Here is a 27945-nt window from a genome sequence, read left to right as displayed (position 1 = left end):
GTGGAAAAAATGTAGCAGCAAAAGGAGAACTTGAAATGGCATAATTTGTTAAAATTTAAGCTAATTCGGTTTGCTTGCTAGCGGGGGGTGGGGGGAGGGGAGGAGGAGGAGGAGGTTGAATTCAACCATTTAATTCCTGTTATAAAATATTTTTCTTGTTGTATCCCTCAACACATTCTTAGCATACATCTTTCTACCGAAGATAGTACAGAACTTGCTACTCAGAACTGTACTTATCTCAGCTTTGCTGCTGCTGTAGAATTTTCATCCCAATTCTCATAATAAATAGGACTGACCTATTCTTTAGCCCTTCTGTGAGAAAACATTACTGAAGGAAGAGGCAGTAAGAGTGTATAGAGGCTAATTTTATAAAGTTCTCCACAACAATTCAGTGCAATGTATTGCAATTTTTATTCCGATCTCTGCTACAGCCATGCAAATATGTAGCTTCCTTTCATTTACCAAAATGTTATTACAGAGAAGACTTTTTGCTTTGTGTCCACAGCAGTTAGTCTTCAAAAAACAATGACAATTGGCTTGGATTTAAAAAAAAAAAAAATCCCAAAAGGATGCTTTTTATTTCACATAATTTCGTGGTAGGACTCAATGACTGTTGCAGTGTTCCCAGTCTGCATGTATAGTGATTATCTTGTCTCTAGACTGGTTATTCTGGGGAAATGTCTTTTGAATATTTTGTTGGTCAGAGCTGAAGAATTCTACATCTAGATTAAAATCATGCTAAGCTGCAGAAGGAGCCCAGGAAGGACTGTGGCAGACATGGACATGTCTCAGGGGATCAGTCTGGGGATAAGCATGCTCAAGGCTGTTCCTTGACAGGCTTAGGTAAACTGAACAAAAAAAATGCTTTCAGGTAGGCCCCAGGGCAAAGCTAGTATGAACACCAAGGATTTTTTGCCCAGCTGTGTTCTTATAGGGCAGTATAGGTGCAGTCCAGAACTATTGTTTGTTAGTCGGTCTTCTACTGCAATATAGTATCTTAGATTCCTTAAGTTTGCAAACTGAATAGGTCTCGGTAAGGATAGTCACAGGACACTCATAGAATATACAATGGTTGAAAGATATATTCAGAACAACTAGAGACAACTAGAGAATGGCAGAAGTGTTGTAGGTCAGAACCATACTAATAGACATAGCTATTAGTCTAGCACTTAACTTCATGTGGCTGGTGGTATTGACTTTGCTCCTTGTCTTCAAGTGAGCAGATCGGTCAAGCATTTCTCAAGTTAAAATAGGAAAATTAGGGTTTGTGCAGAAAGGAACTGCACTGGCAATTATATTCACCTGATGCTGACAGTCTTTGCTGTCTGTAAGAAATACTTTCCAAATGTTTTTCATTATTTCAAATCTGAGGCAAGTTCACTCCAGTAACAATCATCTAGCATCACATGATTTTGTAATAGTAGTTCTAATCAGAAAAGATCGAGAGGAGCAAATGGGTTGCAGTTGTTAGTATTTTATATGTTTTCATGTATGTTCTGTTTTTCATCTGATTTTACCTGTATTCCTCTTCCACAAGTTCGCTTTCATCTGCCTTTTTCACATTCTTCTCCGTTTTGGGTTATTTTTATTGTTCATTCTCTTAATATTAGCTCTTTCCATTGAGCTGGAATCAATATTACCAGTACTTAAAATCTAAACTTTTCATTATTCATAGCATTTAAGATCTCCTCTAAGCTCCTGAATTTGCAGAAGTTCTGGATGAAATTCAGGCTTTCAAATAAAGTGAAGTTATTCTTCTTAATGCTTTCACTGTTGATGATATGCCTACAAAATTATTTAGCATATATCCTGGACAACTTTATGTAGCTCTTTCATAGGCTGATACAGCTCATGTTGTATCCATTAAGGTTAAACATATTGTAGAAATTACTGACTTCACTGTAATGTCTTACTGATTTTGAACATAAGTTGGTGTTGGTGAAAGTACACTAGTGTTTTTCTGATGCCCTAAGAACTTAGATAATCACCCATTAAACAATTATAAATGCAATTTAACACCTGTGATATGTGTTCAACTCCAAAACTGACTCTTAAAGCTTCTCCTTATCTTCAGAATACTTCATTTCCATAAAATCATTTGATTTTTGCATTAATGTTTTTCAGAAATTAAAAGTTCCTATTTTCTCCTTCCCTTTTTCGCATATCGCATCTGTACTCTCTTAAAGTGCAGAAGGTGTTCCTTTGCCTGTGCTCTTTTGAGGATCAAGTCAATAAATGCACAAGGATATACCTAACGGAACACATACTGTACAAAACAAAAGTGGAGAGGGAGATGATGGGGGCTTAGTCACTAAGAATGAATTTGGAGTACCTTCACAGCACCTTAGTAACTGTGGTCATGTCCCAGCTCAGACAAGTACCCTAACAACATTGCTGTAGGCAATTTGTAGCAAGAATGGAGTGGAACTTTGTTTTTCCATCTTGTTTTTTGATGATCCTTGCTTACAATACTTCTAAAGTTTCACTCATTCAGAAACAGAGCAACCTTTAGCCCCATAGAGCTAGACTGAACATCAAAATTTCATAGTCTGATCTCAGATCTTTCTTCCATATTTGAAATCAAGTAAAAATAGCAATCGAGTCATAAACTAGAGCAAAAGCTCCTTCCCCAAGTGAATTGTTGACAGTGCTGAAGACTCATGCTTGCTCTCATCTTCCCTTATCTTCTCCTTACTTGCCCCTTTTTCTATAGAAAAGGTAGTCAAAACTGAACAAAGTCATGGGGGTGACTAAGAGTATTCACCACCCCACACATAGTCTCTGAAACCTCAGTGAGTTCCTAAAGCTGAGTATTGTGGTGTCTTCATGCCTCTGCATATATGGCCCTTGGTTATTGTACTATAGGGCAACAAAGCTTTGAATTCCAACTTATATTAATCTTAAAATTCTGCTGAAAATGCTGCAGTTGTGATGATTTATTCCAGCTGATAATTTGCATGAATGGATGAGCTGTATCAATGTCTTTAAAGATCATAATTAGAAGTGCATTAGGAGATCACAGTGAGAATTCATCATTCTCTTTTAATGGAATGATGTTGTGGTGCCTTCTAAATTAACATTATCAGTTGCCAAATAGTAAACAAGGATATTGAAGGATTATTGAAGTCCAGAAGAACATGGCTGTGTAAGGATGGTTTGTTTCATTGTGGGCGCTATGTTACTGTCATTGTTTTTTCCATTGTAACAAGGACATTGGTTTTTTCTCTAACAAGGTAAAATATGGTTCCCAATTAAGTACTGAGCATGTGACCACTTTGATAAGGAGATCACAAAGTCAGGCTTCGTACAGGTGGTGTGATAAGGAGCAACAGTCATAGCACTGGACAGTGCTATCCTCAGATTGTCACTCTGCTACCAGCAGCAGGCCTAGTTGTGGGTGGCGGTTTGGCACAAAGAGCAGCAGAATTCAAATCTAAGTCATGCATTGTTCTACCACAGCATTGGAATACTGTTGAACATAATTGCCAGTCATGTTAATGCACACAGATTTATGGACCACGCCAGGTAACAGATTGTTCTTCAAACAGTCCCCTTGGTTCCACTGGGGATAGAGCAGGGTAAGAATTACTGAGTGTAAGGATGAATTTCAGCTCAGGACATTCGTTATGTCTGTCTCTCAGCTCTGTCCTATGTGCATAATGAGAATATTTGCCAGAAATTCAGGTGGGAGGCTGGGGAGTTGGATGTTGTTTTGAGTTCTCCTAAGCTATTAAATAGCCAGTTGAATAATTTATTCTTTTGTACAAGACAAACTTGATCCTCCTGGCTAGAGGACTAAAATCACTCAATCTTTTTCCACTCACTATTTGTAAGACAAAGACAGAGGATCTCCAAAGATACACCGATCATTTGAGCTGTACATAGCTAACTTCAACACAGGTAACTGAAGGGTTTTTTGTTTTTGTTTTTGGTTGGTTGGTGGTGATTGTTGATGTTTTTAACCAAAAAGAAAATAAATCCATTTCTATAAAAAAATAAAGCCTGGCTCTTACTCTTAAATGCTCACTTACTTTCCAGTTTCTCCCTCCCTCTCTCCTTTCCTCTCCTTCTCTCTTTCCTTATCTCTCTCTCTCTCTTTCTTTCTTAATACTCAGAAGAACACATGCAGAAAGAGATGTTTGGTATAGAATTAGTGCTTGCACATTCTTTACATTTTTTTTGCCTTAGCTCTAAATATGCTTATAAAGTCTTTTTCTCATGCCATGTTACCATATTGTCTCAGCAATCCTCACCATTTCAGGTCTTTTTTCTTCAGCATTCATCTTGTTGGTTGTTTTTATTTGTTTGTTTGTTTGTTTTTACAACTGTTAACTGGGTGTTTCCAGCCAGTTTTGATGTTGTACTTCCCTGAGATTTGAAATGATCTTGAGCCAAACCAGTTTCTCCCTGTCAGTGAAACCTCTTTATTTTTAAGCATCTTCAGCATGTGCAGCACAGACTATGTTTAGTCACCTCTACTGCTACTCAGCTGCTGGTTATGAACAAGTTTATTTTTCATTGCTTAAAGACTGTTGCTCAGATTATGTACAGGTATCATAACACTGAGGTTACATATGCAAATCTGGCCGTATATTGTGTTGTCCCTACCCCTTCAGGAAGGACACCCTTTTACTACAGCATCCTTCCTCTTATGCCAGACTCTTCTCAGCAGTGCATCTGAAGCTTACGTCTCTGTTCTCTAATTTCTCTATTGTCAATAAACTTCACTTCTATTTCAGACAATATTTGTGTTCTTAAACCCATACCAAGTACCTTGCTATAGGTAACCCTTTAGAGGCACGTGCCCTGCTAGTCTTGTACTGTATTTCCTTTGATCTTTTCTCTAGGTTAGCAGCCCATAACTCTGTTTTTTCTTCTCTTATCCCAGAGGTGTGTTTTTGATGGACCTATTGGAAATTGCCTCTCTCCAGCTTTGATGATATAACATCTAACAGACTAGCATCTCTTTATATATGTTAGCAAAATTTACTAATTGCATCACAAGACATTTCATAAGCTGCATTTCTAGAACAGTTATGCTTCGTGTTAATTTTAAACAAAAACTCTGTAATGTGTTTTCTTGTTGAAGAAATCTGCCCAAACAATCAAAACATGGACAAAAAATGAATAAATAAAAAATAAATAAAAGTCAAAACAGACTATCCAACTGGGTCACAGATTTTTAAAACATCCCATGCTGATGTCACTACGTGAAATAAGAACATCATGATTTCTCTAGTACCATGAGGTATTTGGATAATGATAGGTTTCTGCTCAGTTGCCTATGTAAGCTGCAAGTATGGAAAACATAAAATTTGTATAGAGTTTGTATAGTTTATCCATCCCCCTGCATCTTCCTCATCTTTGCTTTTGTTTCTGTTTTTGTTTTTTTAATGAGTACTTTACTACACTACTTTAATTTTGTTCATTCATATGCCCAAATAAATTGCACTAGGTAAGCCTGTATAAGGCTATCTTTTTGTTAATTCTCTTCTCCATGATGGAATATCAATTTTCTGATACTTTTCAACATACATGAACCTCTGTAATTTTTTTTTATCATGTCTTATTTAATATTGTTGGATCAAACCATGGTCAATTTCCAATCAATTCCCATCACATATATAACTCTGAGGTAGTAAAGTAACTGGGGTCAAGCTATTTAATGTGAATCTTTTCCAGTATTGAGGCTCACACATTAATTTGCATCATTACCTTTTCTTGCAAAATCAGAGGTGTTGGACACTGTGTTCAGCAGAGGCACCACAGCCAGTTTTCTCAAGCTGTCTTCCTTGCTACATTTCAGTTTTACAGAAACTTCATTTCTGGAAAGTGGTACTTTACTCTGTAAAACAATGATAACAATTGCTACACCCCTGGCACATTTGAATGCTAAAAATATCTGTAAACTCTGCAATTTGCTATATCAGTGGCATAATATACTTTTTTTAGATTTCTTTTACTAGACAGCAAATTTTACAATAGGGCATTCATACATCAATGGATGAAATTGTATGCAGTCGCCACTTTTCCCCTACTCCATGTTATATAATAAAGCAAACTAATAGTGATTACACAAGAGTTAGGGAAAGGAGAGGAAGAATCATGGATTTTATGCTAAAATTAACAGGGTAGCAATAGGAATTTGCCAAGTTAGAAAGATTTTGTAATGTTTCTGAAAAACAAACTAACAAAGAAAACAGACACACACACACACACACACACACACACACACACAAAGCAAACAAGAACAAAAACAGTAACAACAACAAAACAACAATAAAATCATCTGGCATTTGATTGTCTTTACTTGTCATTAATGTTTTGTCCTAAATAAACTGTCTAGATATTTCCCAGAACTATGTCTAAAACATTTGGCTCATAAGACAGACAAAAAAGGGCTACATGTAGGAGTTTTTCCCTGCATTTTTGGCACATTCACTCTTACTGCCTTCAGCACAACTCTGGGCAAGACTTTTTGCAGTGTTTTAAAACAGATACATATATGAAAGGTAGTAAAATGTTTACATTTTTGCCAGGTTATGCTGAGTTTTTAAGCTAATTTTAATTTTAAGCTGAATGTATGTAACTGTAATTATTAGAATGTTAATGCTAAAAATTTGGGGTTTAATTGCATGGACATTCTCTCATAGCTTCTCTTAAGTATTCTTAATGTCTTTGGGACATTCCCAAAATTTTCAGACACACGTCTTTCAGTACATTTTAGCAGCTTTGGAGTATTTGTGCTGACAGAGAAAAGCCTGCACTGTTTTGAGTGCTACTACCTAAAATAAATAAATAAATAAGTCAAGTAGGTCGCTTTTTCCTATTTGTATTTGATATAAGAAAAACGTTTTATGGAGGAATAAGTTCAGGCTGGAAATTGATATTTATATTTTCCCTTAATGTATTCTTTACCTTTATATCAGGGTTTCAGTTGCAGTAATTTTGTTGTGCCAAAATAAACAGTTAAATTTATACTGTTGTGTAAATGAGATCAAATATGTTTTTTGTTCTGTCCAGGATGTGGAAATACAAGAAGACTGTAAAATTAGTTGGCTCTGAATTTTACCTTAAATCATTTTTCTGCATGTAAAATCCTTTAACTTTTCAGCTGAGGCTTTTTTTTTTTTTTTTTTTAGCCATAAGAAAGCTGGAAAAAAAATCTTTACTGCTATAGTTGGAATACCAGAGATAATTCATAATTATACTTTCCTTAACTTTTAAATTTGGTTAGAATGTCGAAAGTATAATGCTCAAAATTTCATAAAGGCACTTTGTATATAGAATATATACTGTAGTTAAGATGGGAGTTTCAATGTTATCATCTCAGTATACCATAATTACAGAAATGACACCATGCAGCTCACATAGTTGGAAAAAATACTGAAGAAAATAAGCAGAATTTCTGCATTACTGTGTATTGTTAAGCTTTCAGTTAAATCAAAGGCAGACATAAACTGGATGGTATATTGATTTTTTATTATAGGCTATAGTTTGCTTACAATTCAAAACCTGTGGCAGCAAGTAGTGATGGCTCTGAAATTCTTTTGAGTAAAGCAACAGAAGACGGAACAGCTATTTGCCTTAATTCTGCAGTTCTGTGTGGTGTGTACAGACAGTGATGCAAGATTTTTTAATTCCAATATTAAGAACATGGAGAGGAAACGTTTTGTTGTTTAAGGTGGGGTGGTAATTAAATCTAGAGAATGCAGCAAGCTACTCCTATTTAAGCATATTCTTCTTCTCTCTTCTCAAGTGCGAACAATCAGACTGCCATTTTCTTCAATTTTTCATGTTTAGTTGTTGAATTTGCTCAGTAAATAAGTCCCTGAATTGTCCACAACCAATTTGTTGGAAATATATGATATTTAAAATTCCATATATGATCATTCTCTTTGAAAAATATGATATGCATACAGTTTGTACTTCCTAACAAACAAAGGCTATTCTAGCAAATGTATTTCTAGTATAAGGATTCAAATTCAAAACTCGTGAACATTCTCTAATACCTATTTAATGTCAGAGTTTCATGGAAGGTAGTAATATTTGTAAAATATTTGTGGGAAATGTGAAAGGTGCACAAATAAACTGAAGTTAAATACTTTTTTCTTACAAATATTTTCTGAAAATGTTTTTGGATATTTGTCCACATTGAATCCAAATAGAACTCTACCTGCACACAGACAAATAATTAAAAAAAAAAAAAAGCCACAACTGAAATGCAAGTAGCTACATTAAATGTTGCAATCTCATACCATATTGACATCAGTATATACATATATCAGTATATGTTATAACGTATATTAACATATATTGTAACATAATATATATTGTACAATATATATCAGTATATGTTATAATCTAACATATTGACATCAGTATATCACCCTTCTGTAGATTTAACTGATACGGCTTGATGTCTTCACAGTTGCAGGATATGTGAGTTGTCTGTGTGACCTGTCATTGCGATACCTGAGGTTGCTCAGAGTTGGACAGTCAGTATCTTTCACTTTTAGACCCTATAAATTTAAGTTTGGCCTAATTAAAATATATTAATATTGTTTAATTGAATAGCTGTTTGCTTAATTTCTTAATTATGATTTAAGTGACAGTATCATAGCTTTTCTGGTACTAATAAGGGTTACCGAGTTGCTGGTTTTATAGCAGACCACAGTAAATTATTTAAAACAATTATTTTCTGATCTTGTTGCATGGTAGGACATGCTCATTTTAAGTCCAATAGAAATAGATTTTCTGGAAATCTTGAGACAATAATAGAAGAGGAAACTAGACATGGTCCAAATCTTGTTTGTTTACTTGCTAGAGATTAGTTAGTGCTCAAATACATATTTTGATCATTTACAATTTAGGGTAAATTTTACAGAAGCACCTATATTGCTTTATAGTCTCATTCTAAGTAACTGGGATGCTGAACACTTAATTTTCAGAATGGCACAGCCATAAAATTAGCAAAGAATCTAAACAACTACTGTGCATATTTATGTATACTTGTGTTTAGAAAACTTTCAGGTCAGGACAGATGCCTAATTTTCAGAGAAAACTGACAGTTGCCAAGTTTCCACAGGAATTTTTTTAATTCACCTACACAGCTTTTTTCATCACAGGCCATAAAGCCAGTGCTGAATATGGTAGTCAAGCTCACAAGCCTTGTAAGAAGTGTTATGGAAATGCAGCTCAAACTTCTCCTGGTTATGGTTTCCAGTGCTCTGTTTCCGTTACTCATCTTAATTTTAAACTGGAACTCTTCAATGCAGTGATACATCCTCAGACAAAAATTTCTTCAGTAACACTAGTAAGTTTGTAGTTATAGGCACAAAACCAATATTTTGAACTAAATTGACAGTACGTATTCTATCCAGACATACATTCCCACTGCAGTAAGACTTTAATTTAAAGAAGAAAAAAAAAAAGTACTGTTACAATACAGTACAGAAACACTAAAAAACCTCCTTTTGATAAATATGGCTGTGTTATTATTGCCAGTTTGTAACTCATTTCTGACACTTGCATATTCCCAAGAACATTTTTTCTTGTAACTTTATCATATGAATGAGATTATCATTAAAAATTAAACAAATATTGTTTGACTTCCCTTTGAATAAAAGAACAGGTCTTTTGAGACACTTATTAAACTTTACTCCAGGCATTGTAGTTAGTATAACAGGAAATCTGACAGTTATGAACAAAATAAGTAAATTAAAATAATAATAATAATAATAAATAAATAAATAAATAAATAAATAAAAAGATTTATTAATAACATGCAGGGACAAATGAAAAAGTAAAAGGGCCTGTTGCTGGCAGATTAGATCTAGACCATAAAACCTGGAATTTGGATATCCCACCTAGAACTGGAGTTAATGCAACCATTTCTGATTCCATTGCCCCAGATTCCAACTTTTCTTACCTGGAATGAGATGCAGGTGACAAATTTTGTGGGGAAAAAAAAAAGTTTCCCTCAGGTAGCTTATTTATATGACAGGAGACTTTTAACCTAACTGGCACCAACTGCCTAAAATTCTATGGGGATTGCCATTTACCACCTGTGACTACTGGTCTAGCTAGGGTGGGATACAGGACCTTACTCCTTTCTGAGTTGAAGCCCATGATGCAACAGTCTTGTGGATCCCCAAAGACAGGGTAAAAGAAGAATAAGAGCTCAATAAACAGTGAAAGCCACGTGATGCAAGAGTGGACTATCAGAGGTCTTAGAGGAAGTTTGCTGGTCATATGCAGTCATTGAAACAAAACCATGAAAAAATAATATGCCTATTCCACACGGAACATTCATCTCTTATCTTCTGAGCATGGAGGAAAGAACAGGGGTGAATTAACTTCACACTGAATGTCTTTTTTCTCCTTCAAATGGAAACTTTTTATGAGTTTCATTGAGCTACTGAGGCAGATGGTGTCAGATAAATTTTAAAAAGAATCTAACAAAAGAAAGGAAGGGAGGAAGAAGACTCCAAACCTAAACCTCACCAGAGACCTTGCTAACAGCTCTACATGTGTTTAAATATTGTTTTCTATTTTGATGCTCCACATGGAAGATGACCTTGGATTCTGACCTTTCATTAAGGAAAGTGACTATAAGCTTGTAGATTGGGTGTATGTCTATCATTTCTCAACAGTTCTTATTTTTGGAAAACTATTGTTCTCCAGGTTATTGAGGTTACCCTTATCATATAGAATCTAATGTAATTCTGTAGTTGAACTTGTCTTGGCAAGCAGACAAGGACAATATGGTTTTCTCTGGACCCACTTGAGCGTTGTATTTTATCCTTCAAAAAATATTGTCAATGACTTCAGAAATATAGTGTAGAATGTAAACTCTACTGTATGCATAGACCATGTGCAAAGAATAGTAAGAATTCACAATAAAGATTATATTCTTGCTCTAATGTTCAGGGATTTACATATGTGACACTAGGATGAAAAGTTATTATATCCATCTAAAAAAAAGCTACTTTAAAATGCAGAACATACCCATTTTCAAAGTGAATATTACAATATTAAATATTTGTAATTCTGAATATATTATTTTAATACTTTACATGTGCCAATATATTAACACCGACCATGCTCAAAAAATAGCCAGTTGACCATTTAATACATTAATTAAGTTAACTTAATACTATTTGATATAACCAAATCTTCCCTGTACTTACTACAGGGAAAAACTATGAAATAATTAAAATGATGGTGTATAATTATCTCTGACTTCATTAATCAGTGAAACTACACTTATTTTGTCATTCTAGTATGTGTTTCATGACAGAAATTGCACTAAAAATGTGGTCCCCAGAGCTTAATTCTATAGTCCAAACTCTCATGATTTGGCATTTCCATACCAGTAGACCTCAAGTGTAAAGAGTTCAAGATGATATTGTAGTAGGGAGAGGAGAAGGCTAAAAGAAGTATTTTGACAGCCTGACAGTATTTTGACAGCAAGACTCTCCAGGAAGAGTAAAACTCAAAATAACAAGTGAAGAATTAATGGGAATCTGTATATGATAAGTATAATTATGAAAGATGGAAGTTGCTGAAAGAAAAAGAAAACAGAACAGAAACATAAGAAGTGCTTGAGGGGAAGGAGAAAGATTAATAAATCTTTCTGAAAATATTTTCTGCTCATTATTTTTCATTACAAGTGAGACTATATGAGAGGCTTAAACGACTCTATAACCTTCCTTAAATACAACTCAAATTCTTGCATTTGCTACACTGATAGTATTTCATCGATATAAAAATCTTTTAGTGAGAAATAAATGTTTATTTATTGCCTACTAATTCACAGAAGTAAAGAAAACTTGTGAGATCTAGAAAATGTCTGTTTTGCCATGGTAACCCAGAAGCTTTCTGTGAGGTCTATGCTTTCATTTACAAATCTGTACCCAAAGTTCATGCAACATTTCAGGCTACATTTATAGTGAATTCTTTGTGGAAATGTCTTTACAGTGCCTTTGTATCAGGATAGCATTTCCAGCACTAACAGAAGAGCCTGGCTTCAGAGGATCCCTGAATAACATGGTAAAAAGGCAAGATGGCTGATTCACACCAATGATTCATCAATAGCACCTATGTTAGGTGGCACTGAGAAGAAAAGCGGAGGGAAGAGGGAGGACAACAGGGGAAGAGAGCAGATTGGATTTGTTCAGTACTCAAAGTTGGAAGAAGTTTTTCTAATATCAAAAGGAAAATCTTAAACCTTCCTAATGACTGTGTTGAAGATAAACAAAATAAAGACAGCTTATGATTAACAGATTGCCTAGACACACTTGTTCCTGAATAAGAATGCCTTACTTCTTTCTAGACTCACACTGAGATATTTCTAAGCTGTTGCAGAGACTCTAGATTTCAAATGCACAGCTAAGAGGTTAAGGTTTGTGCACTTTTGTGGATCTGACACCTTTACATAGGAGAAGATGGATGAGCCATTGAACATTGGTGTCTGGGGGTATAAATCCAGGTCTGAACTCTCTCCTTCATCTTGCTCACACATAAACACATATATATCTTGTAGTTTGCAGTACAGAAACCAACATTTGCTTCTAAATCAGACTCCATATGGCAGAGCAATAAAATGCATCACAGGAGTTTATAGTAGTAATTATTTTCAAACCTTTTTTAAAACAAGTTTTTGTGCTGTCGTTCTTCTTTTTCCTTTTCTTTTTCTTTTTCTTTTTCTTCTTTCTTTTTCTTCTTTCTTTTTCTTCTTTTTTTTTTTTTTTTTTTTTCCCTGCTGGGATGCATGCAGTGCTTTAGCCAGAAACTGAGAAAGTCCTTGGGAAAAATCTATGGGAAGGGGTTTTAACATACTATTTCTCCATTTTTCTTACAGTCTTACATAAACTAAGGGAGTTTTCCAGCTCTTAATTGGTAGAGAAATGTGTCAGAAAAGAAGTTTCAGCTGAGACGCTACTCACATTATTGTTGTAAATAATTGGATTGTTTCAGCTAGCACATAAGCTATGGTGAATGTGATATGGCTGTTACGAGCTAACACTGAAGCATGCATTATAGGATGACAGGCAGGTAGTAAATCACGGACCAGAAAAACATTATTTAATAAGTTTAATTATAATGTCCAGTGGGAATAGCATGGCGAGTAAAAAGAACAAATTTTATCAATAGCTTTGCAACTGCTTTACTCATCTCCAGTAGATCTTTGTGACTCTTTGTTTCTTTTACAAAGAAATGCAGTCAGTTTACTTATAATGTATATAGCCTTCTTCGTTACTTACTGATAATTGGGACCTATCATTCAATGGCATCTCTATTTGCTCTTCTTTGCTTTTGTCCTTCTCTAGAAAGTTTTTAACTTTTTCCTTGCAAATAATAAAGTGGAAGTGATTACAGAAACATACTCTGACTCTTGTTTTGTAGTATGCTTGGTAGTAAACAAGACTCAGATATCAAATAACATACATCTTTAAAAAATAAAAATAAAAAAGTAAAAAGTTTAGTCTCATAAGTTTTCCGTGAATACGTGAATAAATAAATCCCAATTAAAAGGATATTACAGTGTTATAGTAAAGTGTTTATTTTGTATGACACTAGGAACTTTGTAGTGGTGAAGTCAGTGGAACTAAAGCCCTAAAATAATAGGCCATGAAGGCTCTAAGATTCAGCCATTTAAAGAGCAAAACCTTAACATGAATTAGATCAGACATGATGCTGAACCCTCTGCAGGGTGCTGGTACACACAATGGCTATATTGTGAAAAGACTGACTCATAAAGAGTGTCTTACATAAAGCATATTATATAAAGTAGCTCTTCACCCGCTGGCATACGTTCAGCACTCTAGAAAGTTCTGCAAATCTCCCAAAGTTTGGATGTGTCACCATGTTCATGTCTGCCTCAGTATATAAGCTGTTACCACTGTTCCATTTTATAAATATGTACGTACTGATCGAACATTCTAGTGCAATTGTAGAGGCACTCTATAAGGAAAGAGAAGCTGTATCTTTTGGAGAATTTGGCAAATATTGTCTTTCACCAAAAATGTTACAGTAATTTTAATGTATGCACAGATAAAGTAAGAATTTAGCCTGAAACTGAATGAGCAACTTTCTGTGCTCATATGAAACAGTTCAACATTCTGTGTATAATGATTAATAGCTATTATTATTATTTTATTTAAAATACTGCCAGTAAGCTGAAATGTACAGTAGGCATTGTATTTTAGCCTACAAGCACATCTTTTTCAGCTCTGCTTTGCTTTAGAGCTCTCAGTATCAGTCCATTAATCACAAGGTGACACTCCTAAGTGGTAAACCTGATGATACATATTAATATTTATGGTTTTGCTGTACTGTGCTCTTCTTTTTGCTATACTGGGAAAGAGCAGTGCTGTCTATCAGTATGAACTAACACCTCTTTAAAGTTGTAAACTGACAAGCAGCACACTGACATTTTTACTAATTATTTTAGCAAACCTATGACGACTAATCAAACTGAACTGCCAGCAAGACTGCCTGTACAGTGGCTGGCACTATTTGTTTTCCCTACCTGTTCTGTGGTTTTATGACTTTTATTTCTTAAAAACATCTGCTAAATATAACATACTTCTTGAATTCAGATTGATTCAAAGAAATCTTAAAGCAAAAGTAAAGTAACTAAAAGGCTAGCCCTTAATCAATCATCCAGGCTCCAAATATTCCTTTATTTAGTGCAAAATAACATTTTCCATGGAAGACAATAAATTGTTCAGAAATCGGCCAAACATGCAGGTATATAATACATTCAATATAGTTCTTTTTTTCAATATAATATCAAAATAGTACTTACCAGTGACAGTTCTGCATGAGTTCTGCCAGTGTTTTGAAGATAAATGTCTTCAAACGTGCATGAAGTTTTCTGACATTTTGGCACACAGGTTTTGCTGTTTTTTTTGTTTGTTTGTTTGTTTTGTTTTTTATACTTTGGAAAAAAAATATGTTTTGGGAAATGATCTGATTAGCTGTGGCTACTATAAAAATGAAGCGTTTGAAATGACTTTTCACATTAAAATCTATGAAACCATTTGACCTTTAGAAGCAGGAATTTTTTCAACAGTATGAGGCTCTTCCACTGCCCTCATATACACAATCCTTGAGGCTCAATCTGTGAGTCATAAACACGGATACAGCCACTTGTGTGGAATATTTTTATTGAAAATATTCTACCTTGAGAACATTGGCTCAGCTGATGTTTGGGTTCATGAGTTCAAAACTTTTTGGCAACTCTTAAACTTCTGTAAAACTAGCACTGCATGAAAAAAATGCCTGCAATTTTCTTTAGCTGAGCTGACATATTGTCTCTCTAGCTGAAAATAAAGTGATCTAGTGTGCTGAAGCCAGATTCCAAGGAGAGATTTCTGTCAAGGTTTCTTTTCTTTAAGCAGCTGTCCACATACTTAGTGTAGTCTTAAATATACATGTATATTTACTACAGTGGGTAATAATACATCTACTGATGTTATTTTGTGCAAATGATAAATGACTATTCTCTGTTACAAATATTCACTGTTAAATGATAGGTATAGGGGAAATCTACCATCAGATACTATAAAAGAATATTTGAAGCATATGTAGCTTTTTTGTATGTGTATGTATGTATGTCTGTTTATATACTATCATCTGTAGTATATATACATATGTTTGTATATATACACAGAGAGACACAGGTTTATACATATAGCCACATCTTCTGAAGTCATGTTTTGGCCATGTTCCACCACCTTTTTGCCTTCTGTTTTAATTATTAATTGCTGATTAACTCCAGAATATTAAAACAGAAATAGTCAAATGTTTTGTTTCATCAAAAATACTATCAGCATGTATTTTAACATTCATCATGTATGCTCTTTTCAAAGTTTTATGAACATGTGCAAGGTTTATGGAAAGCTCCACCATCTTTCCTTAGGGTGTGTGTATGTATTTACATACACTTTTTTTTTTTTTTCTTTCCTGGACCTATCATAGCCTGTTGGTCCAATAGGTTCTAGTTAACAGTGACACTGAATGTCAACCGAAAAACACATGAAAAATAATTTGTGACAAGTTTTTACCTGTTTTACCTGCAAAGTACAATAATTTGTTCTATACTAAAGAAAAGTAAGAAAAATACTGCAACACCAAATGGGTAACTCTGTCTGCTTTGATGTACTCATTTCCTGCCACCTTGATTCCTCATCATGCTGCAGTACACAGAAAGATTATGCCTGCACTGTGTATGGATTTTTGCCCTTGATGAATCCAGTCATTTTAGCTTTCACAAAGAACAAGCCTGTCTAAAACCAGAGTGGATTTGTAAAGTGTTTACTAAGCTTTAAAATCCAGCATAACAGGCATGATTAAATAGACACCAATGACAAACAAACAGTTCTGTAAGAAACAGCACAACGCATAACAATAACTGTTCCACAAGATTGCTGTTTGTTGCTGCTGCTTTCAGGGGAAGTGGGAATGTGTGACATTTTTCTTCCAGAATTTGTTGGAGTACTTGAAAATCTCTGTTTAAAGTGTGACTTTTTCATTGCCAATTTATTATAAAACAATGTTATTTTTACATCCAGTGGAACCCTAAATAAAATGGCTCTTGCAAACAATACAATGTTCATAACAGAATTGTGCTTAAGGTGTGAAGGCAGTGCTGAACAAGCAGCTTGTTATTTCACTCTGTGCCAACTGATAGTTGCATTGCTCTTCTGCTAACGATAATGACAAGTGACTGGTCTGTTTTATGATCTCCCATTTAGTGAGACCATACAAACTACCCAGCAAACTAATGACCAACTTGTCTACTGTGCTTGCAGTAAAGTCTCTCTCCTGGAGACTAGCAGGGAAGTTCAAGCATAGTGAAGCATCCAGGATGTGCTGAATGAACTTTTACAGTTCTAACACAGTTCTCAGTGTAGATGATGTGAAAAGTCCCTTGCCAAAGGTCAGGCTGCAAGCCAGAGTTAAGTCTGGAAATAGTTAACTAACCTTGATTCTTTGTTCCATCATTACAAGCTGCTGCATACCAACAGTTATCTTAATCTATACAGATGAAAACTAATAGAGCTACTATTACACTATGTCAGTGGGAGAAAAATTATAAAATATATGCTATTGCTATTCCTTTGATGAGTGATAAGGAATGCAAAATTCTGAGTGGATCCTTCTATCCACTAGCAGTAAGGCAGCCTTTAAGCACTATAATTAAATATACTTGATACAGTTGATACTATCTCCCTAATGACTCCTTTAGTTTAAAAAATAATAACTGAGAATATAAATCATGACTGCAATCAGCAGCCACATTAGTACAAAGCTTTCAAGACTCTTGCACATACAGGCATGAATAGGATTGTCTAAAACCTCTGAAGAGGGGACAGACCTTGACCTATGTTCAGACCAGCAGTCTTATATCACTTGTGCAGATACATGATTGTAATGTCTAAGATAGACAGGCTGAAAAAGTCTTCTGTAAATCCTGTGTATTTGACACCTCACTCTTGTACCAATTCTCTATTGAAATCTGCCCATTAGATGATTGTAACTTGTGATGTGTTGGGTTTTTTTAATTATTATTTTTTGTTAATCTAGTTAAGTTTACATTTCAGCTTTTTATTCTAATTTGCCTATGGTTAAGGGTTCTGACAAAGAACAGGGAGATTGGGTCAGAGAGTCCCGGAACTGATGACAAAAGGCAGCAGAGGAAGGAGGCATAGGCAGGAACAGAGCATCAGTTACGCAGGCAGCCAGGTGGACACGGTTCATCTTTGTAGTTTTCATCCCTTTTTCCACTCCTATGTGTTTTAATTTTTGTTGATTTTAAGTGGATGATATATGTGCCTTTCTGTAAACTGTCACCTATATTTCCAGTAGAGAACCTGTCATGACCTCAGAAGAGAAGGGTAAGGTAGCGAAGACAAGAAAGGCTCTGCTCCTTGTAGACCTTAAGAACTCCTTGGAATGCCAGGTATTTGAGCAAGGACCATGACTTGCTTGCAACCTACTTCTGTCTGATCTCCAGTCTGTGAAAAGCATAAACCTTCTCAGTCCACTAACAGATTGGTACAATGCTAGCAGTAAAACAGTCAACGAGTTATCCAAAAAAAGTGATTGTTGGTAGGACTCTAACATGTCTTCTAGACAGGAGCAATTCTGTCTGAGAATTAGCCAACTCAAAGCCTACTCTATTTGAGGGAAGGACCCTGTGGTTTTTAAACTTAAAAATAGATTAATAAAATAAAAATCTAAAACTAAAAATAACAACCGCAAATAGACCAATAGACCATTGTACAATACGTCGAATACTGACTCTTTTCCCTGTAAGCAGGACATATCTTTTACGATACTGTGCTTCTGTTTTGTCTGTTTTGTGTTTTTTGATAGTGGCACATTTAGCTATATAAAATATCTTCATTATTAGTAACCCCAAGAGAGGTAGGTACCTGTTACTGCATTGTGCTATGCTATACTGTGTTGTGAATACACTACAGTGACCGGAGAAAGATTATGATGTAATTCCATAACCACTGCGGCTGGTCTGGAACACAGGAGCACAGCACCATAGTGGTTATGAGAGTATTTTTTCTCCTTGGTTATTGCATCCCAAAGTGGTTGTGTTAGGACACCACTACTTCTTTTGCTGTTTTTTTTTTTTCCAGCCATGAAACTAGGCTTGGAATTTGATTTGGCAGCCGCTGAGACACCCTAATATAGCAGCAGACGAATCCAGGCAAAGAACAGATCTATCACTATATCTGACTGATCTCTCTGCTTATGCATAGTGACAAATTCTCACCTCTCCATATAGATTAGCAGGCACTGTAACCAGTCAGTCACGCATAAGTTGTGACAGCGCTTCACAAGATTGGCAATTTGAAACTCTGGTGTACAAGGTAAAACATGCAGGTTTTTTACATGAAAACAGCAGTCTTTCCCATTCCAATACTTTTAAGCCCCCCCCCCCCCACACACACACACACATCATCCTTTTACAAGAAAATATAACGTTCTCTCTATCTTCCAATACATAGAAAAGCATACAAAGAAAGGAAGTAATGAAAATAAATATTTCAAGATTAATTCTCTGTGCAATTTATTTCTTTAATATATTTTCATTCCCTCATATCAGGAACACTTAAGAAAGAAATTCCCACTTGCTATGCTACATTTAAAACACAAAGCTGAAAAATGTAATCTTCAGATAAAAAATTAGACGTATACTGATACAGAAAGAGGAGGAAAATGCTTATAAGGGAAATAATACAGGTTTTCTACATATCAGCTGTCTTTGCCTTTAGTGAAAATTGGAAGTACATGACTTGTTTTAGAGGCTGGATATGGGTATAGAATATTTTAAAAGTTGGTTTACATGTTATATTACTTCTCTATAGGATTTGAATTGCTAAAATACTTGGGCAGTCTAACAACAGACAAAACACTTTAGAAATATTTTAGAAACAGGATATTTCAATGAGCTGCTGAAGAATATGAACATTTTACATGTTTGTGTGTTGAATGAAGCCACTAGTAACCACAGAAGTAGGGAAATTGAATTAAAATATATAAAACTTCAGTTGAATAAGAAAAAGAACTAACTGGATTTTTAGACATTTTTACTGTTAAGAAACATTCAGGGACGCAAATGAAATGTGTTTATTATCCCTAACATAGGAGTATTGATAACACTGAAAAATAATTGTGTTAGAGTTTCCTCTGAGAATGTTAATTTAAAAAGGAGTTTCCAGGAAGCTGAGGTGAGACTTGTAGAAAGATAAATTCATAAATAAGGCTTCTAAACTCATATTCTATGTTAGACTTCATGTTCTGTGTTCTATTGCATGATGTGAGTCTGCTGGATATCTCCCCTTTGAAGCGTGAAACTGTCTACTAATGACACTTATAATATGATGGTTCTCAGACTTTTTTGGTCACTATACACAATATGTATCAATTATTCTTTTTTTTTTTTTTTTTTTTTTTGATGGTTCAGCCCTAACATTAAACTTTTAATTGAAAACTCTTTCTAAGATGATACAAATGAGAACAATGTAATAGCTTCTCTGGAGCAGCTGCAGGCTGCTGAGCATGGAATCAGAGACTATCCACTAACTATAGACCACAATCTAGAATCTAATGTTTAACAGGTTTATCTGATGATTTATTTTAAGTTTGCATATAATTAGGTGGGCTCAGCACGTTTCCTAGAGTTTTATCCACTTTCTGAAATCCAGTTTCATTGTTGCTAGAGATCACAAACCTCTATATGGACATAAAACATAGCTATCTTCTCGAGAGATAGTCACTGATTTCTGAAGTGCCAGCATGCAGGATTTCAGAATATCATTCTACTGCAGCAGCTTATGCAGTGAGAATGACTAATAAAAGAACATATCTCAAAGTCTGGTGACCCTGGTCACTGAGACTGCCGTGAAAGCCTGGCAGTCCTTTGGATCAGAAAATTCAGGTGTCCGAATAATAGAAGTTTTGAAAGCATCAATATTTTAATTATGCAGGGTGTATTGTTCTGAAATGCTGGTTTCCTGTGCCTGAAGTGAATTTGGTTATGATGATCTGGACTACCATAGCAGCCAGGGGAACAGACACTTGAAATGGCTTATTTTCTTCTGTGAAAGGTGAAGCCTTAAAGCTTTCATTTTTCAATGAATTTAACAGATATAAATACACAGTTCAGCAAGGTACTCTGGTATATCTCTAAATCTGGGGTCTCAGTGGAAATGAAATAATACTTTTAATTGATAAGTTTAGGTCATCAGCTCTGGAATTATTATTGCTGCTTTATTTGCTGTGAGAAATAACATGCTTTTGGAACAGGTTTTTTTTGTTTGTTTGTTTGTTTGTAAATTTATAGTAAATTTGCTCAGTAAATTCTGGAAAATTTATGGAGAACTGGCTGTGTTCAAAATGTTCCATATGTTCTAAGAGGATATTTACTATACAGTTAAGCTTATAAGGGGTAGCCATTGAAGACAGTAAAATTTAGACAGTGGAGTTTCCAGAATGCGAGCCCTTTGTATTCTGCCTTTCCTCTGTAATGATTTTGAGTTCTTACTTTCAAAATTTTGTTTTCAATTTAGTAGACCAGATATTGATCAATTATATTTATAAGCCTTAGAAAACTTAAGGTACATTCATTTCAGCCAATGGTGCAGTTCAAAGTAAATAAAAAAATTCTAGCCTCAAGGGGCATAATAAGTTATGCAAATATTTACAGAATATTCCATCCTGTTCTCCTCACAAAGATGACCTGCTTTGAGTAGGCAGAGAAAAAGATGAGTCCAGAGTAAAGAGAAAAAAAAAAAAGACTCAATGCTTCTGGATAAAGAGAAATCATTTGTTATGGAGAAGGGAGCTAGGAGCATCCATTAGCTGCTAGTACTTACAGAAAATGCATAGGGCAACATGGGAGAGAAGAGGGAGCTCTAGCAACCACGTAGTTTGTTCGGTTCAAACTTAACATGATACCTCTGGTGTAATTAACAATGAAGTCATTTCAGAAAAGCTTCAGCATATCTTGAGAATCCATCATAGACAAAAAACGTCAAAGAAGTATTATTTTCAGCACCATAATGCTAATAGTATTTAGAATATTGAGATATCAAACTGACTTAATTTCCCAGCCTGATTTCACTTCTCCAGAAATATACCAAGGAGGAAGAAAGCTAGTCCTTCTGATGCTCTCTTTCTCATCACTAGGACAAGTCCCTTTGCCAGCCACTTCTCGCTCTTCTTGACCAGAAATATGAACACTTTTTAAAAAAAATCACTTATATCTAAATAAATAAATAAATTATCTACTGAAATATAGCTTTGTCCTGAGACTGTAAACTACTCTTCAACTGATATTTAAAAGTGGATTTCCTTTTTGCTGTTGTTATTTTTATGAAATTGAAGGAATAATTATCAACCTAATGGAACAAAATATTAAAATAATAATAATAATAATAATAACAAAAAATAAAAGCAATGTAAGGTTTCTGTGTTTAGTGCCAAATCACGCTGAAAACATAAAGAGTTTAGAGCAGTTACTTAAAAGTAAAGTAGCACAGCACAACCTTTAAATTGCAGAAGAAAGAAAGACCTTCATTTTAATCATACCTGTTACACAGTAAGCAACTCTTCCAGGAAGTTAAAATTTTGCTTAGCCTCTCTTGGCCTACTTAGAAGCATGTTACAATGCAATACTTGGAAAAACAGTTCTGAATTAAGATCATGTAGTTTAGTAAGGAAAGTACCCACAGTACCTTACTTTTTTTTTTTACTTTTTTTTTTTTACTTTTTTTTTTAAGGCAAAGTAAACACAGTGCAAAAAAAAAAAAAGAAAGATTAAAAATCTCAAAGTTGAGCCAAAAGTAGATGCTATTCTATCACGACACGAAGGGAAACACAGAATGCTTTCTCCATCCCTAAACCTCTCCTTCCACAAGATGAAAGTAGCCCATGAGATGACTTTTCATCAAAGTTCTATCTTCAACAAGTAAACAGATGTTCAAGATATTCTTAGCTTAGGTGGTCAGGTGGCTGGAACCCCTTTCTAGACACTGAAAGTGGAAAATTCAGCTGCTTTTCCCTTAGTTGCTGAAGGAAGTTTTTAACTTATTTTAAGTTCCTACATTGCTTGTTGTGTGTTTTTTGATTCACTGGTTGGTGGGTTTTTGTTTGTTTGTTTTGCGTGTGTGTGTTTTTGTTTTGTTTTCTGTTGGCTATATTTACAGTTTCTGCATCTATTCTTTATTTTATGGGTGAAATTGCTATCTTGGGGCTCTTGGTTGTGCTGCAGACCACACAAAGAGTGAGAAATAGAATTCCTCCAGAACTTCTAGGATCTGTATTGCTGATGGGTAATTTAGCATGTACTGCATTTGTAACTCACAACCACCCAGCCAGTGTGAAGGAAACAACACCAGTTCTGCCTAGCGTCCATGGGTATCTGTGCCAAAGGTGGCAGGATACAACAGTGAATGCTAGAGTCCGCAGTAATGTTCTGGTCAGTGCCTAATGGTGTTTAATAGTAGCAAGTGCTCCGCAACCACCCAAAAACATGCTTTCCAAAGAGATATCTAGGCAAGATCTGAGCTTTGAACAGTGTGAAATTTGGGGGAAAGAGGCAGTTTTCCTTTGCCTGTGATCTATAAACCATTGTGCTAATCTGTGAGAACATTCTGCAAAGAAGATATTCACTAGCCTTTATTGTTGCAGATACACAATCAAACAGTCATTGGATATGTGCTAGACACAAAGTAAATTGATTGGGTTATAAAAGACTCCTTTTTCCATGCAACATGCAACATCTATTGTGTTTGTTCCCTTTCTAAAGTATCCATTTCTTGGTAAGCCTTTTCAGAAAACAGAAAACTTTACTTAGGAGAATGGCTTCAGTTCCCTTTCATCTGGCTGAGCCAATGAATAATTGGTAATATAAATCCCTAAGGATAAAAGAAATCAAGTCAATACTGTGCTTAGAAATGTTGCGTGTTTTATATTTGCTCCATTAAACTTTAAACAAATCTCTAAAAAGAATAGAAAAGAAAAGAGGAGGAGGAGGAGGAGGAAGAGGAGGAGGAGGAGCAGGAGGAGGAGGAGGAGGAAGAAGAAGAAGAAGAAGAAGAAGAAGAAGAAGAAGAAGAAGAAGAAGAAGAAAAAGAAGAAGAAGAAGAAGAAGAAGAAGAAGAAGAAGAAAAGGAAGAAGAAGAAGAAGAAGAAGAAGAAGAAGAAGAAGAAGAAGAAGAAGAAGAAGAAGAAGAAGAAGAAGAAGAAGAAGAAGAAGAAGAAGAGATGCCAAGGGGTTACATTCTGCTTTTAATTTCAAAATAATAATAATAATAATAATAATAATTTGGAAATGGTTGTGTGAAATTATTTGGGCTTTCACAGTCTTCTAAATAGTACTGGTATATATAGAAGGATGGTGTCAGACTTGTACTGTCTTCTCTGACATTGTATGACATATCAACATTCCTGAGTGTAATAAAGCCTAATTGCCACCTGCATAACGTATTTTTTTAGACAATTACATGTAATTCAACCAATAAAATGTAGTTTCAAAAGGTGAAGCCTTTTTGGACATCACCCATAATACTGTTTTACGGAAGAAGCTTAGATGGGATCAAAAAAAATAATGTACTCTAAAATGTCTAAGTACTTTGTCATTTGCAAGTGAATGGCTACCACTTTAAAGATTTTCCCTTTATGCCAATCAATATGCTTGCAATGGGGAGAGTGCAAACTACAGCATGCAGATCAGCATGAAGAACTCATGTATTGTACTAGCCAGATTGTGGAGAGAAAAGGGGTCATGCCTATTATTCAGAACAAAACCTGTGTTTAGGTTGTGAACCCTCATGCCAAAGCTTAGGTATTTTTAGTCTGTGATTTGGAGTATGGTTCATCTTTAATGTAAAAAATTTAAAACAAGAACATTTAGTTTGGGGTTTGGAAATCAGCTACTATCCTAAACAGCTTAAGCTAAATCTTTTGTTAATTTATGCATGTGGTCATGTATGGATTAAGTGTGAACAAATGTCTGAACTTTTCAAAAGTTGCCATTTTGACCATATGGTAATTTACCAGTACAGTAATATATCAGTTTTGCTCTAGAAGTCATTAATAAAAGTTAAATCTATGCAAGCCCAGTAAAATTTAGTGACATTTCATTTGAAAATAGCTCTTTGTTCTCTTAAGAATAATCCATCCACTCTCTCCATCATCATCACTGGGTCAAGCTGTTGTTGTTTTTTTGTTTTGTTTTGTTTTTTCTCTTCTCCTGTATGCATATAAACAGTATAGGTTTTTTGAATATTCAGGATAGTAGGGACAGTTTCACACAGCGTAATTTTGAGTCCTCCCTCTCCAGCTCTCCACAGTAAATTTGAGGATATATCATGTGGTCACCTGAGGTTTAATTTCTTTGAAAATGCTGTTTGAATATCTTTAAGAAATAAAGGGAGGGCCATTATTCCTGTCATAGGATCCTTATCTGATTGAAACTTGTAGATAAGTCCCTTTTTTTGTTGAAGAATGGGTTTATGTAGATAGTTACAGAAGAAACAGAAGATGGCTGAAATACTAATCTGGCTGTTCTGATGATCCAAATGCACTTTTAGAAGGCCACACAGATTGGGTGACATTTTCTTCCTTCCCTGAGACAGTTTGGGTTAAAAGGTGTTACACATATCTTGTTTGTAACCTCTAATTCCTACAACTGTTAAGATGAATAAATGTCATATAATTGCCCTGGGGAGCAAATAAATGGAAAAAAGCTAAAGCTGGGAATATTATGTATTATATAGGACAATGACAAAAACATGTTAGACTTTACTTTCTTTCCCAGTTCCCTCTGACTGCTTGATTCCCTGATGTGCTGAAGATATAACATCGTCTGCTTCTTATGCAAGCTTGAAATCAGAGCTAGCAAGTGGTTTCTTTCAGCCTGTCAAAGATGCAGTATGCTATATTCTATTCAACAAGGCTGCTCAATACAGCATATGACTGTAAATCTTCTTTTTACGTACACTACAGTGGAGACCTTTGTACCTAGTGATTTGCCAGGTTTATTCAGTTGTAAAGGGACTGGTGTTCAAGAGCTGTTTCAGGAAGGACTTAACCATTCCTGAGAGGGTACAAAAAAAAAAAATAGCACAATGAAATGGAAACAGATCAAAGTTTCAATCTTACATCATGATTATTGTCAGATTTCTGAATATACATTGCTTACTAAGTTATATGCCAGAAACTATTAACTAGAAATGTATCTCTGGAAACCTCTGTGGTCAGGAAAGCAGTGTTTTGTTTATTATCTGTTCTTTTTAAATTCCTGGAAGTTTTTACTGTTTAGCTTTATAATACTAAGTCAAACTAGGGCTTGGACTCATTTTTTAGAAGTTACTGCAAACAAGAGCTAATAATGCTGTGTTTAGCTGTTTCTGAATGTAGATTTGACATGGCAGTTTGTGTATGTCAGAAAGAAAGAAGGAATTAGCATCTGTAAGCCTACCAGAAGTTTCCATAGAAGACGTACATCAAGCCAACACTGCTGAACACACAGTTTAGACACTTCTTAAAAGTATACATTTAAGCCTTAAAGTCCTGTCAGTCAATGTATTTGTATTGCCAAGACTTAACTAGAATCCACGGAAATCATGTATTGTATTGCTAGTAAGTGTCAGCTATCTTCTGCCTATATGTCATTTCAACCTAGATTTCTGAATAAAGCATTTTTGGAGATTTAAGCCATTGTATTAACCCATTCTACACTGAATTTCTGAGCCATTAAGAAGCTCCACATAGATTAATTTGAATACATTTTACCCAGTTTTTATAATTGTTAATGCTGACATCTCCCGGGAAGCATGGAATATGTTTCCAGATCTCAGCAGAATGGTAAGACTTCACTGGCCAATATAACATTTGCCCCCCTTACAGCAGGAATCACAACAAATTACAAATTCACAGTATCAAGAAGCTGCTGATTTAGCTATTGATCTTCAACAAACAACTTGCACGGGCCAATCTATTGTGCTGCCACCAGCTAGAAGATCAAACATGTGGTCCAGAGAAGCTCACATTTGAACTCAGGTAGTCTCAATATGTATTTTAGGAGGAATTTGCATGATATATATATATATATTTATATATATATTTTGCAGAGTGCAAAAAAGTGCCTTGGGATGATTCACAGTCATATACTATACAAGGTCACATAGAAGTTAAGACAGACCCATTAGCATCCTAAACAAGGTGCTTCAATAAGCAAAAAATGGAAATGGATATGATGAAACAATAGTGAATGAATAGGAAAGTAAAAAGGGTTTTGTTGGTCTCTTATATCCTACAATCTTATATCCTATCTAATTATCCTACAGAGATGTAAAAAGGGAGGGGGATGTGTGTATTTTGTGTATACTTACATATTTATATAGAACACAAAGGTGTTTGTTTGTTTGTTTTGTGTCTGTGCCTGTTTTTTGTTGCTGTTGTTTGTTTTGTTGTTAGGGGGTGAGGAGGTGGGCAGGGGAGGTTTTATTACACGATTATAGATGAAAAATAATGGGAAAACTGTAGTCAGTGGGTGAGAAGCTGTGAAAACAGAAAAAAAAATGCAAATAAAAAAATGGTACAGTTGAATTCAATTTTGTTCTGTCCATATTGAGAATAAAATATGAGCTATTTTATAAATTTCTGAGAAGAGTTTTCACAGGCCTAAATGACATTATGCATTAGAATACAGCATTTGGGAGATGTCCAAATTTTTATCTCATTTTAGAGTTCATTTCTTCATATAATTGTCTGAAGTGAAATTTCAGGCACTCATCCTACAGGGCTTGTAGTTAGTGGGTAAAAACACTCAACTCTCCCCTGACAGTCCATCTTGTTATTTATGTAGCCTTCATACAAGAGATGTGAATTACACTCTTACTGGGATGATTGTAGTAAAATTTCCAAAGAAAAACCATGAAGGTGGGGACTTTGTTGCAAATTAGACATTCACTTTACATTTTGCAGAAGCTAAAGTAATTTTCAGTTATTTTAGACTTAAAATTCATTTCCAAATAAGAGTTTGTGTCATAAAAATTATTATTTACAATCTTCATGGTCAGTTGTCATCAGTCATTGAATTCAATGTTCCTGCGTTCCTGGCCAGGCAATGTTTCTATTAAAAAAAAAAAAAAAAAAAGAAATGAGGTAACTGACAAAAAACATCACAATATATGAAATGTATGCCTTGAAATATTGGATATTGGATATGATGTTGTCCAAGAAACTCAGGTCAGAAAAGAAGGACAGCCTAATTTTAATAGAAATGTAATTTTAAATAAAACCTTTTAAGTAATGTTAACATAATAAATACCTTGACCTAAACCCTACCTTGCATGTTCAGTTTCAGTCTGTTCTACAGTGGTTGAAATTTCTTGCCAGAGTTTA

General features: G+C 34.9%; 1 protein-coding gene and 1 long non-coding RNA gene across 2 annotated transcripts in view; both read left to right on the top strand.

Annotated features, from left to right (window-relative positions):
* RORB (RAR related orphan receptor B) overlaps positions 1-27945 on the top strand; it is a 150403-nt gene that overhangs the window by 18696 nt on the left and 103762 nt on the right. The window lies entirely within an intron of this gene.
* LOC308185777 lies at positions 429-27141 on the top strand. The gene is made up of 2 exons (XR_013943749.1): positions 429-3900; positions 4889-27141. It is a non-coding gene; the product is annotated as an uncharacterized lncRNA (long non-coding RNA).

This window comes from Anser brachyrhynchus (assembly GCF_964034855.1).
Source record: "Anser brachyrhynchus genome assembly, chromosome: Z".
In the NCBI taxonomy this organism is placed as follows: Eukaryota; Metazoa; Chordata; class Aves; order Anseriformes; family Anatidae; genus Anser; species Anser brachyrhynchus.
Note: the sequence above shows the minus strand (reverse complement) of the source record. Positions and strands in the feature narration are given on the sequence as shown.